Raw genomic sequence first — 14504 nt, forward strand, 5'->3', positions numbered from 1 at the left:
CTGCATCCCCAGTCCCGTCTCCAGCATTTAACTTTGGGAGAGCTGGAACCTAGCATTGGGTAAAACGCAGGTTTGTATGGCCAAAGACACGCGTGTTCTCAGGCACCTGTGCTTTTCTAAAAGAGTAGTGGAGAGTAAGGAGGTGCATCCATTGTGCCTTCTCCATGAGTGTGTAATTCAAACGGCAACTGAGACATGCGGATCCACTATAGCTACAAAGAAAGAACTGTGTAAGAGAAGTATGGAGCCGAACAGAGATCACATTTGAGTTGATGCAGGAGGTTCCAGTTGTTTTCAAGTAACAATATAGAATGGACTAGCCTGGGGGTGGGTAGAAGAGGTCATCACAGTGTGTCACATGCAAGAATTATGCAGAGCAAGGTGATTCTGTGTCCCAGAAGGACTGCATTTGTTCACATTCATCAGCAGATACAAGGAAGCACACCACCATACGAAATCATCCTCTGGTGACCTATCTGAGTCTGCATCATTGGAAGGCGTACAAAATCAATGGAACAATAAAGCGAAGGAATCTGCTGAAACTGCACGCCACTATAATCCTTCTTAGATTGTATTTTAGCCATAACTGCTGCCCCCTCCCTTAAAGGTGACGGGGTAGAGTCCTGTTTAACAGCATCTGATTAAAAAGCAAGATGAAGAAATGACACAGATCTGCAAAGTTAGCTGTAGGGTGGTCCTGATTTTAAAGCCTAGGTTTTTAGTAGATTTCATAGGCCTAGTGATGGCGCCAATCTCCTGCGCCCACAATTCAGAGGTCCACACTGCTGCCAACCACTATAATTCCTTGGTATCAAAATGAAACTTGTACCAGAGGCTTAATTTCTTGACCTAAACCATGGCCTCTCTAAATGCAGCTTTCGATAATCCCTGATCTTCATCCACTTTTTGACCTGTTGTAACCTTCAGAGGACAGTGCCATGAACATGCATCATCTGGAGGCAATTTAAGTAAGAATCTTTATTGTGTCAATTGCTAAAAATTGGTACAATAAGCTAAAATATATAAATACAGTTACAGATAAAAAGTGAAAAAAGTGAGACCTTTCTTTAAAATATATACAGTCATCTCATTATTGTACCCTGTTTTCCAATTTTTTTATAGTAGTATGTACGATGTTCGCAAACTTGCCAAACCGTGCAAAATCTGCAGGCCTTTTGGTTCTTAGACAGTAGTCGCAAGCTTCGCAGAAGTTAAAATCCCCAGTTTAAAAACAATGGCCTGTGATGGTGTTCAGCTGGTGTTCAGCTGGTTTACATCTTTCTTAGCTGGCCGTCGACAAACGATCTGAGCCTCTCCTAGCTCTGCTGAGATGCCGCCGTTGGGAGTCGGAGTCCCGCAGGGTTCTGTATTGAGCCCGACTCTTTTTAACATCTTTATGACCCCCTTGGCGGCACTGGTGGAGTCTTTGGGGCCCAGATCGTCTCCTATGCCGACAATACCCAGCTCCTCTTTACAAGCGGGAAAGGAGAGGATTTCGACGGAGAGAGTATTCGGGAGTGCCTTGGGGCTGTTTTTAATTGGGTGCAGCTGAACAGCCTCAAATGTAACTCAGACAAGTCGGAGGTACTGTTTTTTGGCTGTACCTCAGACCCTGACTGGCAGACATGGTGGCCGACTAATATGTTCCCCCCAGCGCATGCGTCCCAGCTGGCAAAAAATCTGGGAATTAAGATCGATAATGGTCTGACGTTGAGATCTCAGATCCTCGGTCTTTCGGGCACTTGTTTCGGCATTCTCAAGATGCTCCGGAAGTTTCTTCCTCTGCTCACAGAAGAGCACAGGAAGATTACGGTGCAAGCCTTAATTGGCTCCAGATTGGACTATTCCAACGTCCTTTATCTGGGTCTTCCGGAATATCTTGTACAGCGGTTGCAGGTGGTGCAGAATTCCACTGCACGTGCCATTTTTGGCCTTCATAGGCGAGCCAGAGTGTCCGGCCTTTTGCAGTCGCTTCATTGGCTGCCTATCCGGAAGCCGATAGTTTTTAAGGCTTTGACTCTGGCCCATAAGGCGCTCTTTGGTTCGGGAGCAAAATATCTTCATCGTAGGCTTGTCTTTTACCGCCCGGCCCGATCTTTGCGATCTGAATCCTTGTTTCTTGCGGTGGTCCCCCGAGTAAAGAGGGCCCGCATCGGGGGCGCTCCTTTAGACTGAGGGCACCACAGCTCTGGAACACTCTGCCATTGGCCTTACGCTGTACCTCTAATCTGCTGTCCTTCAGGAAGGGCCTTAACACCTGGCTTTTTACCCTCTAGTATGTCTCCTTTGCTGTTAATGGATGTATTTATTTTCTCTGTGTTATGTTTTTCTTCTTATGAGCTGCCAATAAAAAGCACCGGGACACTCCAATGGAGTTGCCGTGCGCTATAGAAATTAAAATTAACATAACATAACATAACATGGAGGGTGTGGTAAAGATTGTCGAATACCAATGACAGAATCGAGGCACTGCCAATATCCACAAACAGACATTTGTCATCCGAAACAGCCGCAAGAATGACTTTAGTACTGTGATTTAATCATAGGCCCGCATGAACATCCTCCAGGCATTCATTAAGCTTCAAATGAGACCGCACCCGGTTAGCAACAAATAGCTTTAAGATTTTACAAGTTACAGGGAGCAGAGGGAAGGGCTGAATCATGAGAAATTACGGAATTACAATAGGATCAGGGCCGTTTCTAGGTTTTTTGCCGTCCTAGGCGAGAATTGAAAAATGCCGCCCCCTCCATTTTACTACCATCGCTCTCTCCCCCTGTCATCCAGGCTAGAAGAATTAGCTATAAAAAGCATTAGATATAAAAGAACTTGTATTAGGGGCTAGTAGCAAGAAGACTGGATAGCTGGATGATGTATACTCCTTACTGACAGCGAAAGTATTCACAACTCCCTATCATTACCATTAACAACGAAGAACAACAGGGAGTATAACCAGAATGCAGAGTTTTCTCACCACTAATTAACCCCTTCCACACTCATGACGAGCTGGGCTCGTCATGGTGTAGCCTCCTCGCACACTGATGACGAGCCCAGCTCGTCATGAAATGCTGTAAATCTGAAAAGTTCAGCACTGGGGGGGAATGAGTGCAGCAGCGATGGTGTTAAGAGGTCCACTCCACACTGAGGGGTCGACGAAATTGTGACTTTGTTCCCAAAATAGACGTCACTTTTACAAATATTTAACAAAATGATGCATATTTCCTAAAATGCTCCAGGACAATAACTCAAATAAAATTGACACACAAGGGCTTACTCCAGGTAATAAAAAAAAAGTCACAAAAGATACCAGCAGGAGACTTGTTTGAGAACAAATGCATCTCAACCACAGTTCTAACGTTCTTGCAAGAACTTTTCTCCTTGAACTAGTGCCCTCTGGTTGAAAAGTAAGCAAAATTTCTCAATAGCAAAATGGCAAACATTTATTTATAAAATTCATGCAATGCCAACATTCTCATTTCTTGGTATTTGGCAGCCGTAATGAAACTTTCACTCCGGCCTACTTATATCCTAGAATGGCAAATTGTCTCTCGATAGCAGGGCCGTTTACTTTTCGAATTACAGATGACCCTTAATCTCCCCATTATGCTTCTATAACCTTATTCTTTCACATACACACTTCCAGATGGGCCATCTCATGCAGGAAGGCTTGGAAGGACACAGAGAAACAAGAGCCGGCCTTTGACTGCCTGACCCCTCTCCTTGACCTGTTCTCTCCTCCGTCCTCTATTTTCTTTCTCCCTCATCCACTTAAGCAATTCTCTCCTAACCCCTCCCCTCGTCCCTCCTCACACAGCCCCCTGTATCTTTCCCTGTCTCTGTACCCCCTACCCCCTCCCTCCCAATATCCTTGTCCTTCTGCAGCTCCCCCTATGGCGGTGTCCTTGGGGCTGCAAGGTCTCCTCACTTCGCCTGTAAGTGCTTAAAGCTCACATGGTAATTGCAGCACACAGGCCTGTCATGTCATCTCTCCTCTCTCATCCTCTCCTCACCCCCCCACCCTGCGCTCAACCCTCCTCTCTCACTCAGCTGCCATAACCATTTGCACCTTGGCACTCCACCCCCCAGCACCCACCTCAGTGTGCATCTGCTCTCGTTCTTATCTCTGTGTCCACCTGTACCTCCATGACTCTGCCAGGCCCTCCATGTCTGTCCACTCCACGGAATGTTTCAGCTTTTTGTTCTTACCTTTTCTATCTCTCTTCTGGTCTTTGCGTTCCCTCGTTTTATGTTCTGTCTTCACGAGGCCATGTGCCGCAATGTTTTACTCTCCTCAGCGCTGTTATGAAGAGTAGATAGGTATGGTGTAGTCCTGCGTGTATATTTATCGGGGGAGAGGGGTCTCTGCAGTCTTTGTGGTCAATCAATCAATCAATCAATCACAGCATTTGTACAGCGCGCTACTCACCCGGAGGGTCTCAAGGCGCTTGGGGAGGGGGGGTCCGCTACTGCTTGAACAGCCAGGTCTTGAGCTGCTTCCTGAAGGCGAGGTGGTCTTGGGTGAGGCGGAGGTGGGTCGGGAGGGAGTTCCACGTCTTGGCGGCGAGGTAGGAGAAGGATCTTCCTCCTGTGGTGGCTCTTCGGATGCGGGGGACGGCGGCGAGGGCGTGGTTGGTTGATCGAAGCTGGCGTGCGGGAGTGTAGAAGTTGAGGCGGCTGTTGAGGTATCTTGGGCCTTGGTTGTGTAGGGCTTTGTGTGCGTGGGTGAGGAGTCGGAACGTGATTCTCTTGTTGACCGGGAGCCAGTGCAGGTTTCTCAGGTGTCCGGAGATGTGGCTGTGTCGGGGGATGTCCAGGATGAGTCTTGCTGAGGCGTTCTGGATTCGCTGGAGTCTCTTCTGGAGTCTGGCAGTGGTTCCGGCATAGAGGGAGTTGCCGTAGTCCAGTCGGCTGGTGACGAGGGCCTGGGTGACCGTCTTCCTGGTCTCGGTGGGGATCCACCGGAAGATCTTACGTAGCATGCGCAGGATGTTGAAGCATGACGAGGAGACGGCGTTGACTTGTCTGGTCATGGAGAGGGAGGAGTCCAGGATGAAGCCCAGGTTGCGTGCGTGGTCTGTTGGTTTGGGTGCGCTGCCCAGGGCGGGGAGCCACCAGGAGTCGTCCCAGGCGGAGGGCGAAGATCCCAGGATGAGGACTTCCGTCTTGTCTGAGTTCAGTTTCAGGCGGCTGTTCTTCATCCACTCGGCTACGTCTTTCATCCCCTCGTGTAGGCTGGCTCTGGCGGTGGCGGGGTCGTTGGTGAGGGAGAGGATCAGCTGGGTGTCGTCGGCGTAGGAGATCATGTTGAGGTTGTGTTGGCGTGCGATGGCCGCAAGGGGGCTCATGTAGACATTGAAGAGGGTGGGGCTGAGCGAGGAGCCTTGAGGTACGCCGCAGATGACTTCGGTGGCTTCTGATCTGAAGGGGGGGAGGCGAACTCTCTGAGTCCTTCCGGCGAGGAAGGAGATGATCCAATCTAGTGCCTTCTCTTGTATTCCGGCGTTGCTGAGGCGATGCTCTAGGGTGCGGTGGCAGACAGTGTCGAAAGCCGCGGAAAGGTCCAAGAGGATGAGGGCCGCTGTTTCCCCGTTGTCGAGCAGGGCTCGGATGTCATCAGTGGCAGCGATGAGGGCGGTCTCGGTGCTGTGGTTGGCCCGGAAGCCGGACTGCGAGTGGTCGAGGGATCCAATCGACTCAAGGAAGGCGGCCAGCTGCTTGTTGACGGTCTTCTCGATGACTTTGGCCGGGAACGGGAGGAGCGAGATGGGGCTGTAGTTTTTAAGGTCCGGTGGGGTCTGCTGATGGTTTCTTCAGTAGAGCGCTGAGTTCGGCATGCTTCCAGCTCTCTGGGAAGGTCGCTGTGTCGAAGGAGGTGTTGATGATGTCCCGCAGGTGGGGTGCGATGACGGAATCGGCCTTGTTGAAGACGTGGTGAGGGCAGGGGTCGGTTGGAGATCCGGAGTGGATGGAGTTCATCGTGCGTAGGGTTTCCTCGGTGTTGATCGGGGTCCAGGCGCGGAGGGTGGTGGTGGGGGGTGCAGGTGCTGTCGTGGGGTGCGTCGGCTCTGTGCTGAAGCTGTTGTGTATGTCTGCGATCTTGTTGTGGAAGTAGGAGGCGAGGGAGTTGCAGAGGTCTTGTGATGGGGTGATGTCGTTGTTTCCGGCGCTGTGGTTGGAGAGCTCTATCACAATGTTGAAGAGTTCCTTGCTGTTGTGGGCGTTGTTGTCCAGTCATTCCTTGAATGCGGTTTTCTTGGTGGTGTGGATCAGTTGGCGGTGTTTTCGACTGGCGAGCTTGAGGGTGGTCATGTTGTCTGGCGTTGGGTCTCTGTGCCAGGCTCTCTCGAGTGCTCAGCAGTTCCTCTTGGAGCTCTTGAGTTCGTCGGTGAACCATGGTGCCTTCTGAGAACAGTAACTCCTGCCACTGAGCGGGGGAGGGGAGGGGCAGAGCGAGGCCTGTCCAGAGACGGAGGCACCGGATCACACAATCGCTTTTTACTGCCAGGAGAGCTATTAGTTGCCAGCTGTGCGTCGTCCCACTTGTCACCCCCCTGGCGCACCGCTGCCTTGGTGCATACCGGACTGTTTCCCTGCCTCTATGTCTGTTCTGTCTGTACTATGACCCTGATGGCACGTGCAGCGCAGCAATGCTGGCACCTCACAGATCGCAGCGCACACATCCCCCTCCAGTGGCGCCAAACGTGACATCAAGGCCTACAACATTTTTCCCCCTTTTGCCGCCCTAGGCAGCCGCCTAGTCCTGCCTAATGGTAGAAACTGCAGGATCGTTTTTTGATGAAGGGTGCAGTATAGTTGACTTGATCTCTGCAGGGAACTTCCCTAAGGATAGGGAATCAATGAAGAGATTGCAAAGTACAATAGAGATTACAAGCTCAATCTGAGAAAAAAACTACGCCGGACATGGGGCTAATGGTAAACCAAATTTACAATTCCAGCCCGCTAATTGAACATGTTGCCAATCAACTCCAAAATAGGACTATCCTTCAATATATATGACTTCTGATTTTAAAAACTTTGTAAACAATATGTCATCTTTTATGTATGCTAAACCACAATGCTTAATGACCTTTTTTATTTATTTATATGCAGATTCGATCTTTTGTGAATCTTAGTTTACAGGAACTTTAAACTCTCTAATCTAATGAATCAGTGGCTTCGGGCTTAACCCTGCCAACTTGGCAGCAGAAACCGTTACCACTTGCATGTCCCAACCCCTGGTAAAGGAGTTCCAGAGGGTCTCTTTAGCATTCAGATGGGTCGTGCTGTGGCCACCCTTCTAGCAGGGGTGGGATGCCAGAAGATTCTTGTTGGGTGCGTCCCTACACCAGATTAAAGCATCAGCATTGGCTTCGGGAGCCACAGCTTGTATAAGACACGCTGGAAGACACCAGCTAGGGATTTGGAACTGGAAGGCAGAAGGCACACAAGACATCAAGGTTCAAAATTCCCTTCTACCACCAACTGCTCTTTAAACCTCTGCTGGAAGACATAATTACCAAAGCATTTAAGGACGTTAAAGAGTATTCAACTGTTTCTTAGCAAACACATTCAGATCATTATAGGTTTTACACATCAAGTCAACCCTCACTTATTCCTACAAAGGGCACTTCCAGAAAAAAACAGCCCCACCAGCTAGGACTACAGCAAAGTTGACTTAATCCTGACAGTGTTTGGAGACCAGAACTAGCATCGCTCTTAATGGCAACCGTCTGTTTCCAAGGACAGGATTCTGAAGCTAAGTGAATTTGGGTCTAAGATTTACAGCCTGATTCATCATAGACCCGTTTTGCGAGTCTATAATAGCGATTCATAAGGAATCGCTATTACAGCCTCGCAAAACGGGATTCATGTAGGAATCGCAAAAAGAATTGCGATTCCTACACATTCCTTATTTGCGATTAGCAAATTGCTAATCGCAAATAAGGAATAACTCCCCATTCATTCCTATGGGCCAAAAGGCCCATAGGAATGAATGGGGAGTATTCCTTATTTGCGATTGGCAATTAGCTAATCGCAAATAAGATAGCGATTTAAAGGGTGCCAAGGGTGTCCAAAGGACACCCTGTAGCACCCCTTAAATGCAAATTGAAACAGGTATTGCGCACACACATGTCCAAAGGACATGTGTCTGTGCAACATACAACTTAGAAAAATGCTTTTAAAAGCATTTTTCTAAGTTTTCGCTATTTACCACGAGGTCTGACCTCGCGGTAAATAGCGGGCCGAAATTGCGAATTTGCAACTTTTAAATGGATGATGAATTGCATTTAAGGAATCTCAAATAGAGATTCCTTAAATGTAATTCCTCGCAAAATAGCGAAATCGCTATTACCAATTTTTGCATTTGGGATGATGAATCCCAAATGCAAAAATAGCGCTCGCAAAGGGCCAGATTCTGAGAATCTGGCCCTTTGCGAGCCGATTTCGGCTTGATGAATCAGGTTGTTAGTCACTTGGAAGCCTTTAGTCACACACAGACCATCACTATGACAGTGGTTCCAGCTCCACAAGGCGTGTCAAGTGTCTTCTTCATTGTTTTTTTAGTGGAGAAAACTCTTCAGAGGAATCTGGTTCATAGCCGATCTAAACCATCTCAGCTCTCCAGTCTAACAATCCATTTAAAAATAAAAGACAAATAAGAATGTCTTTCTACTGTTACTTTAAGAGGAACAGCTATTTTAATTGGATTTTCAGGATATATATCAGTCTTTCTCAAATGGTTTTCCGATCAGAGATTTCTATCATTCACAGTTCTAGATGAGTAGTATTCATTCACAGCTCTCCCCTTCAACCTCTTTTTTTTTTCTTTTCTTTTTTCAATATATCTCTACCCCAATTTGCCCTCCATCCAACGCTCAATCGGCGCCCATAATTTTAAACCTAGTGCTCTTTTTTTGCGCCCTTTCGTTCTATAGATAGCCCGCTCTAAAGTAAACATAGCCAGCAGGCGTGCCCTCCATGAAAAAAAAGATGGCGGGTCTGAGCTAATCCAGTCTTGAGTGACACATGAGCGTAAGATTCCCATAGCAATAACTATTAGCTTCCTATGGTCCTCAACAAAAGCTGCTGAGGTAACTCCAATCAATACAAGCTCTGAAGTCAGAACTACTGGGATACCAAGTAACATGGAGAGAAAACTTTGGATTTCAGATAATATTAAGGATAGATGCGGACAAAGAAAAAACATATGCATGGTGTCCGCAGCATGCAAGCCGCATCTGCTGCATGAGGTGCTGACAGAAGTTCCCCATTTGGATATTTTAGCTGGGGTGTAATACAGGTCAAACAACACCATATAATGTTGTGTCCGGCTTCTTCCCGATAATAGAATGGAATTAGCCAGCCTAATAGACTCTTCGATCTTAATATGATCTACTCCCATTTTCTAAGCCCAACTCTGTTGCCTAACCACTAAATCATCTGGGAAGAAAGACAACAATGAATTGTAGAAAAAAACAATCTTCCTTTTATTATACAGAGAATCAATCAAAGGGATCCGCTGCAATCCTGCGCGTTCCTGAGAGCTTAACGAATTGAGCATACCCTTCAACCTCTAGTCATTCCTGAAACGTTGTACGAACGTTCTGACTCCCCTGGTGGTCCTTTTGCACAATGAGAGATGAATAACTTCTAAATTTGCTTTCTACACATTAAACACCAAGAGACTCTGTTGTGACTCTGCAGCGGTTTAGAGGCTCACTATTTTTTGTTGAGTTCAGAAAAATCCTATCTGACTCCAGTACAGGAACTCTGGACCTCTGACTCTAGGTTCTGGATAGATCTGGGGAGAATGTTCGTTCCTCTGGTCGAACTGAGGCCCTTCTGATTCACATTTCACTTAAGTCGGAGGTGCGTGTGACTCCGACTGAAGGGTACTGTGATGGCATCACCCGTTCTGGTTCCAGGGGACGTCTTTACGTAAATGTTGTTGACTAGGAACATTCGGGCTTTTAGTGCACTAAATACTCCAACCTCAGGGCTGATAATATATGCTTTGAGCAGAAGACCTCTACTTAGGTTTCCTTTTAATGATTGGAAGGCCAAACAGTTTGAAAGGTCTTTGATTGCTTGTAAGGCATGTAAATGTCTCTAAAGGTGCCTTGCTTAGTTACTGAATTGCTGCAAAAACGTGAATCAAATGTGGAGGCTCAAAGCTCTTGTTGCAATAGAATACAGACAATTGCAGACTGATTCCTGAGAATGGTCTCCAGTATTTAGAAAACCAAGAGACAGAAATGTCAACACAAATCCCACTACTTTGTAAAACAACCAACATTGGAATATATTCAACATCCTAATGATTTGTTCCATGGATTGTACCCTAAGTAAGATTGGCGAGTCACACAGCTATCAAACAGTGGTCTGTAAAACATTATGTACAACCTGCGCACCGAGCATATATGTGTTCATTGCTTTTCTGGTACCCCTTAAAAGAAATGAAGTAATCCTGTTTGGAACGTAATATATATATATAAATTTGTATTAAATGTCATTGTGTTTGGTACTTTTGTTCTTTTATTTTATTTATTCTTTCATTTATTTTTGTTTTATTCTCTCTTTATAATGATTGATTTTGATTTATTCTCAGATTGATACAGCGAGTCATACTCAATAGACGCATACATATCATTTATTTAGTTGAATAAGTACTGTAAATGATCCGCTGTTTGCCCATTTACATGAGCTGATTCTGATACCCAAGCTCACAAGGGGTTATTGGGTTGTCCTTTCTTTGTGGTAGGTAGACAGGCTGGTATCACTTCCAAATGGGGAAGACCAGTTGTAGAACTGGTTTTCCAGGAGGAGTTGCTCATTAAATTGGACAACACGTCTCAGGAGTGTACCCACCTTTCTGACCAAGGGAGGAAAGGGTATGACATCTTGTTTTTGGGCAGAGTGATGCACTGTGGGCTTGTTCAGTGTCAATCCCCCAGGAAGTGATGTAATAGTGGGCAGGTTTGCCTGTGGGACTTTTACCCTCATTGGTTAGGGAGTCCTCCCCACCCACAAACTTGAAACTGTCATAAAATTGGCACCCTGGCGTATGAACCTCATAAACACTACCGGCCTCGGAAAGAGCAAAAGAAGAATTGCACCCATTGAACCTGTGGACCTCAGAAAGAAAAACTGTGCAAAGAATGATTGCACTTGTTGAACCAAGACAGGACTTCAGAAAGAGAGGATTACTCCTGCTGTTAACGTTGTGGAGAGAGACCCCAATGGCTGCACCTGCTCCCATTTGTGCCAAGGACCAGTGAGTAGACTCCAAAGGCTATTTGGCTATCCACCTCTTAAACATGAGGAAATCAAAAGCTAAAGAAGTCCTGCATCTGTTTCAGCAAACCAGTTACAACTGGACTTGCCGTGGACCTTGCTAGTGCAGCCAGGAGATAGAGTCCTAATCCCCAAGTGGTGCCTCTTATGAGCAGGACCCTTGTGTACTCTTTCTCCTAGGAATAACTGCAACTTGGGAACCTAAAGATCAAAGGTACCAGTTTTTGATAAAGACCAAGAGTCTCATGCACAACCACTCCTCAGCTCCCCATCATCATCATCATCGCCTTCCTGGGCCGCTGACTTCAGACAGCACTCGCTGAAATATAAATGGTGTATGAACAGCCTTGAACTCCCAATGAGAACCAAGACTTTTGTCTGTGTCACAGACTACCACTACAAATGAAAAGCAGTGATTTATAAAGATTTTTGAGTGAAGTGCAGCAATGTATAAAATCCTTAGAAAAATCATAACTGCGGTTCCGTTCACCAAATGTTTTTCATTTTAGTGTCTATTTAAAGATGAGAAATATATACTGTGTTTCTAAATTGGAGTGGGGGGTTTATTGTGTTGTGTATCTTACTAATTAACTGTTTTGGAACTTATACATGTTGTACTCCTGTTTCCCTTTGAGTTCAGACTGGCTGCTCTGTGCCACAGCTACCCTGGTCTGGGCTGTTTAGATCAAAGTAACCTAAGTGGCCTGATACAGAATAGTGACTTTATTATTTGGTGATGTCTCACGACCACCCCAAACAATAATCCACTTTCTCTTGTACCCACAACAGAAACTTCAAATATATCTGCTTTATATTAAATTGACAAAAAATGTCTGTTTTTGTAAATGGTACAATATATTTATTTATCCTGGGGTTATTATGCAGCCCCGTGTATTCCATTATTTCTTTCGATGGTGCTAAAAAAGCATTACATTTATAAAATAGCTGTTTTGGTAGCGCTCCAAAAGAAGAAAAGTTGGAAAATAAAATAAGACAGGTACATCATCACATTGGTGTCAGAGGGACAAAGCCTCACTTTTATGACAGTTGTACAGACTTGTGCCTATTTAGTGTTAAGTATAACCAATACATATGAGAACATGGAAGCTGCGCATTAGAATTAGACTCAATTCTAAATTCTGTAAGATCACTGGTTTACTTTTCTCAATACATGTTCATGGTTCCCCACTATATCCCAAAGTTCCAAAGGAGAAGTGGGCATACCAGGGGTGTCCAATGTAGACTCAGGGGGTCTTATCCACTCCCGACTTGCAAGTTATTCTCATGAATTAAATGAGAATGGAATTCATCCAAATCGAAGAAATGTCAGGGTGCATCGCGAAAATGTGGCATGGAATTGGTGCACCCTCCTGGACCGAATGCCAGTTTTCCACTCTCCTGAGTGAGACTCAAAACTCTGATGTCACTCCCACCAATGAGGAGGGGTGCTGGCGGCACTTTGCTACCAGCCACACTCAAGAAGGTGGCCAAAAGCGTCGAGCCTTCGTTGTACGTGGAAACCAGGCACTTGACACTCCCCCTTTTCAAAAACTCCATTGCAGCCAACAAGAACAAATACCGATTTAAGACGAGGAGAAGGCGACAAAGTGCCAGGTGCTATGAAGCGACACACAGAGGTGTCAGGAATACATAAAACGTTTTCCAACAGCGAGCTTAACCGCGGGCTGCATTTTCGTGTCTAGATAACGGCAGCAGAAAAGTACATTGTAAAACTAGATTAAATAAGTGCATAAACTTACCAGTTCCGACGGAGTTTTTATTCCCCATGTCAAAGTGTTCTCGTGCGGTGGAAGTCAGTGCACAAAAAGCCTCGTCGCCAGACCTGGGTCGCTAGCAGCAAGTAATGAAGATTCTTCTGTCCGACAAAGAGCCGGCGGTGGCAATTGGCTGAAGGAGATGCCCCGCTGTAACTAGGCATGTGGGACAACTCTAAAGGTAATACAAACAAAGTGAGGCCGAAGCACCATTTTAGTGGCAGGCCTCAATTTAACCAAATAACACATTAGAGTAAAAGGGACAAAAGCTGCAGGCAACAGTGACGCTCACAGCGTAGCAACTCGCAGTCCGGGCAAGTTCAAACCTGCCTTTCTTTCCATGTCAGGAATTCAGGCCTGACTTGTTACCAGCGAAATCCCGCTTGACCTCATTCGCAGAAGGAGTCCCGAAATCCATCCCTATAGGTCTTTCTTGCTTGCTATCCAATATGAGGGGGCAGGACCAAAACCCATTACTGACTGGACAGCTAATACTTTCATCAGGGACACACCTTGGTAGTGCAGTTGTAAGTCAGATGAGCACAGACTAAGTGTTACACACCAACCCACCACAGAGCAGTTGTTAGGTTGTGACATCAAACCCTTATGTTATACAGGGTGATCCCGACCAAGTGATTTATCAGATTATAAATGACAGCCTCATGAATTTCACACTACTTTCATAGTACATTGACTAAGGACCCTGGGGGGAGGGGGGCACTAACCTGTTTTTGTCCTTTTTTTCTTTAACCCAGGAACCGGTTGGCGACTGGGGAGAGGAGAAGGCAGATGATCACAGGTGGAGTATATGTCGTTATTTACTGTATGTATTTGACTAACGTGACCTTTTCCGTTCATCGGTAAAAGGTCAATGGGGTAGCTTGTGCACTTGTTGCCAAGTTTGGTACCAACCACTGACGAATAAATAGGGTATTGTGGAAGGTGACAATTGATGCATCTGAACCAGAAACAACGTCCTGACAAAACAAAAAGAATGTAAAATAACCACCCCTGACAGCATCATGAGTTCCACTGGGTTATGAAAACAATTAACTATAGGCCCCACATTCAAGGTGTGCTCTTGATTTTGGAATATTAGTCTGTAAAGGTGTTGTATTGGAATTGATAAGTGTTTTCATTTAGCCAGTAGAAATTATCCTGTTTTTTAAATGTAATGTAATGTAATGTATAGGCATTTATATAGCGCACTACTTACCCGGAGGGTCCCAAGGCGCTTCGACCGCAGCGAAACCCTTCCTGGCTTCCCTGCGAGATGGTCCCTTAATGGGTATCTCCAGGGTGAGACCAGGCATCCCCGGCGGTCTGGTGGGGCCGTTAGTGAAGATGAGGCAAGCTAATGCCCAGAGTTGCAGAGTGTGCTCGCTGATCAGAGTGGGCACCGAGGTGAAAGAATTATCGAGTCCGCTGACCCTGGT

The 14504-nt window shown here is 46.1% G+C and overlaps 1 protein-coding gene across 1 annotated transcript in view; it reads right to left on the reverse strand.

Moving 5' to 3' along the window:
* Nucleotides 1-13074, reverse strand: part of CKB (creatine kinase B) — an 84396-nt gene extending 71322 nt beyond the window's left edge. The window contains exon 1 of the mRNA XM_086937858.1: nt 13054-13074. The gene's annotated coding sequence lies outside the window, so the exon portion shown is untranslated. The remainder of the gene's footprint in view (nt 1-13053) is intronic.
* Nucleotides 13075-14504: the final 1430 nt, after the last annotated feature.

The sequence above is a fragment of the Lissotriton vulgaris genome, chromosome 9 (assembly GCF_964263255.1).
Source record: "Lissotriton vulgaris chromosome 9, aLisVul1.2, whole genome shotgun sequence".
NCBI lineage: Eukaryota > Metazoa > Chordata > Amphibia > Caudata > Salamandridae > Lissotriton > Lissotriton vulgaris.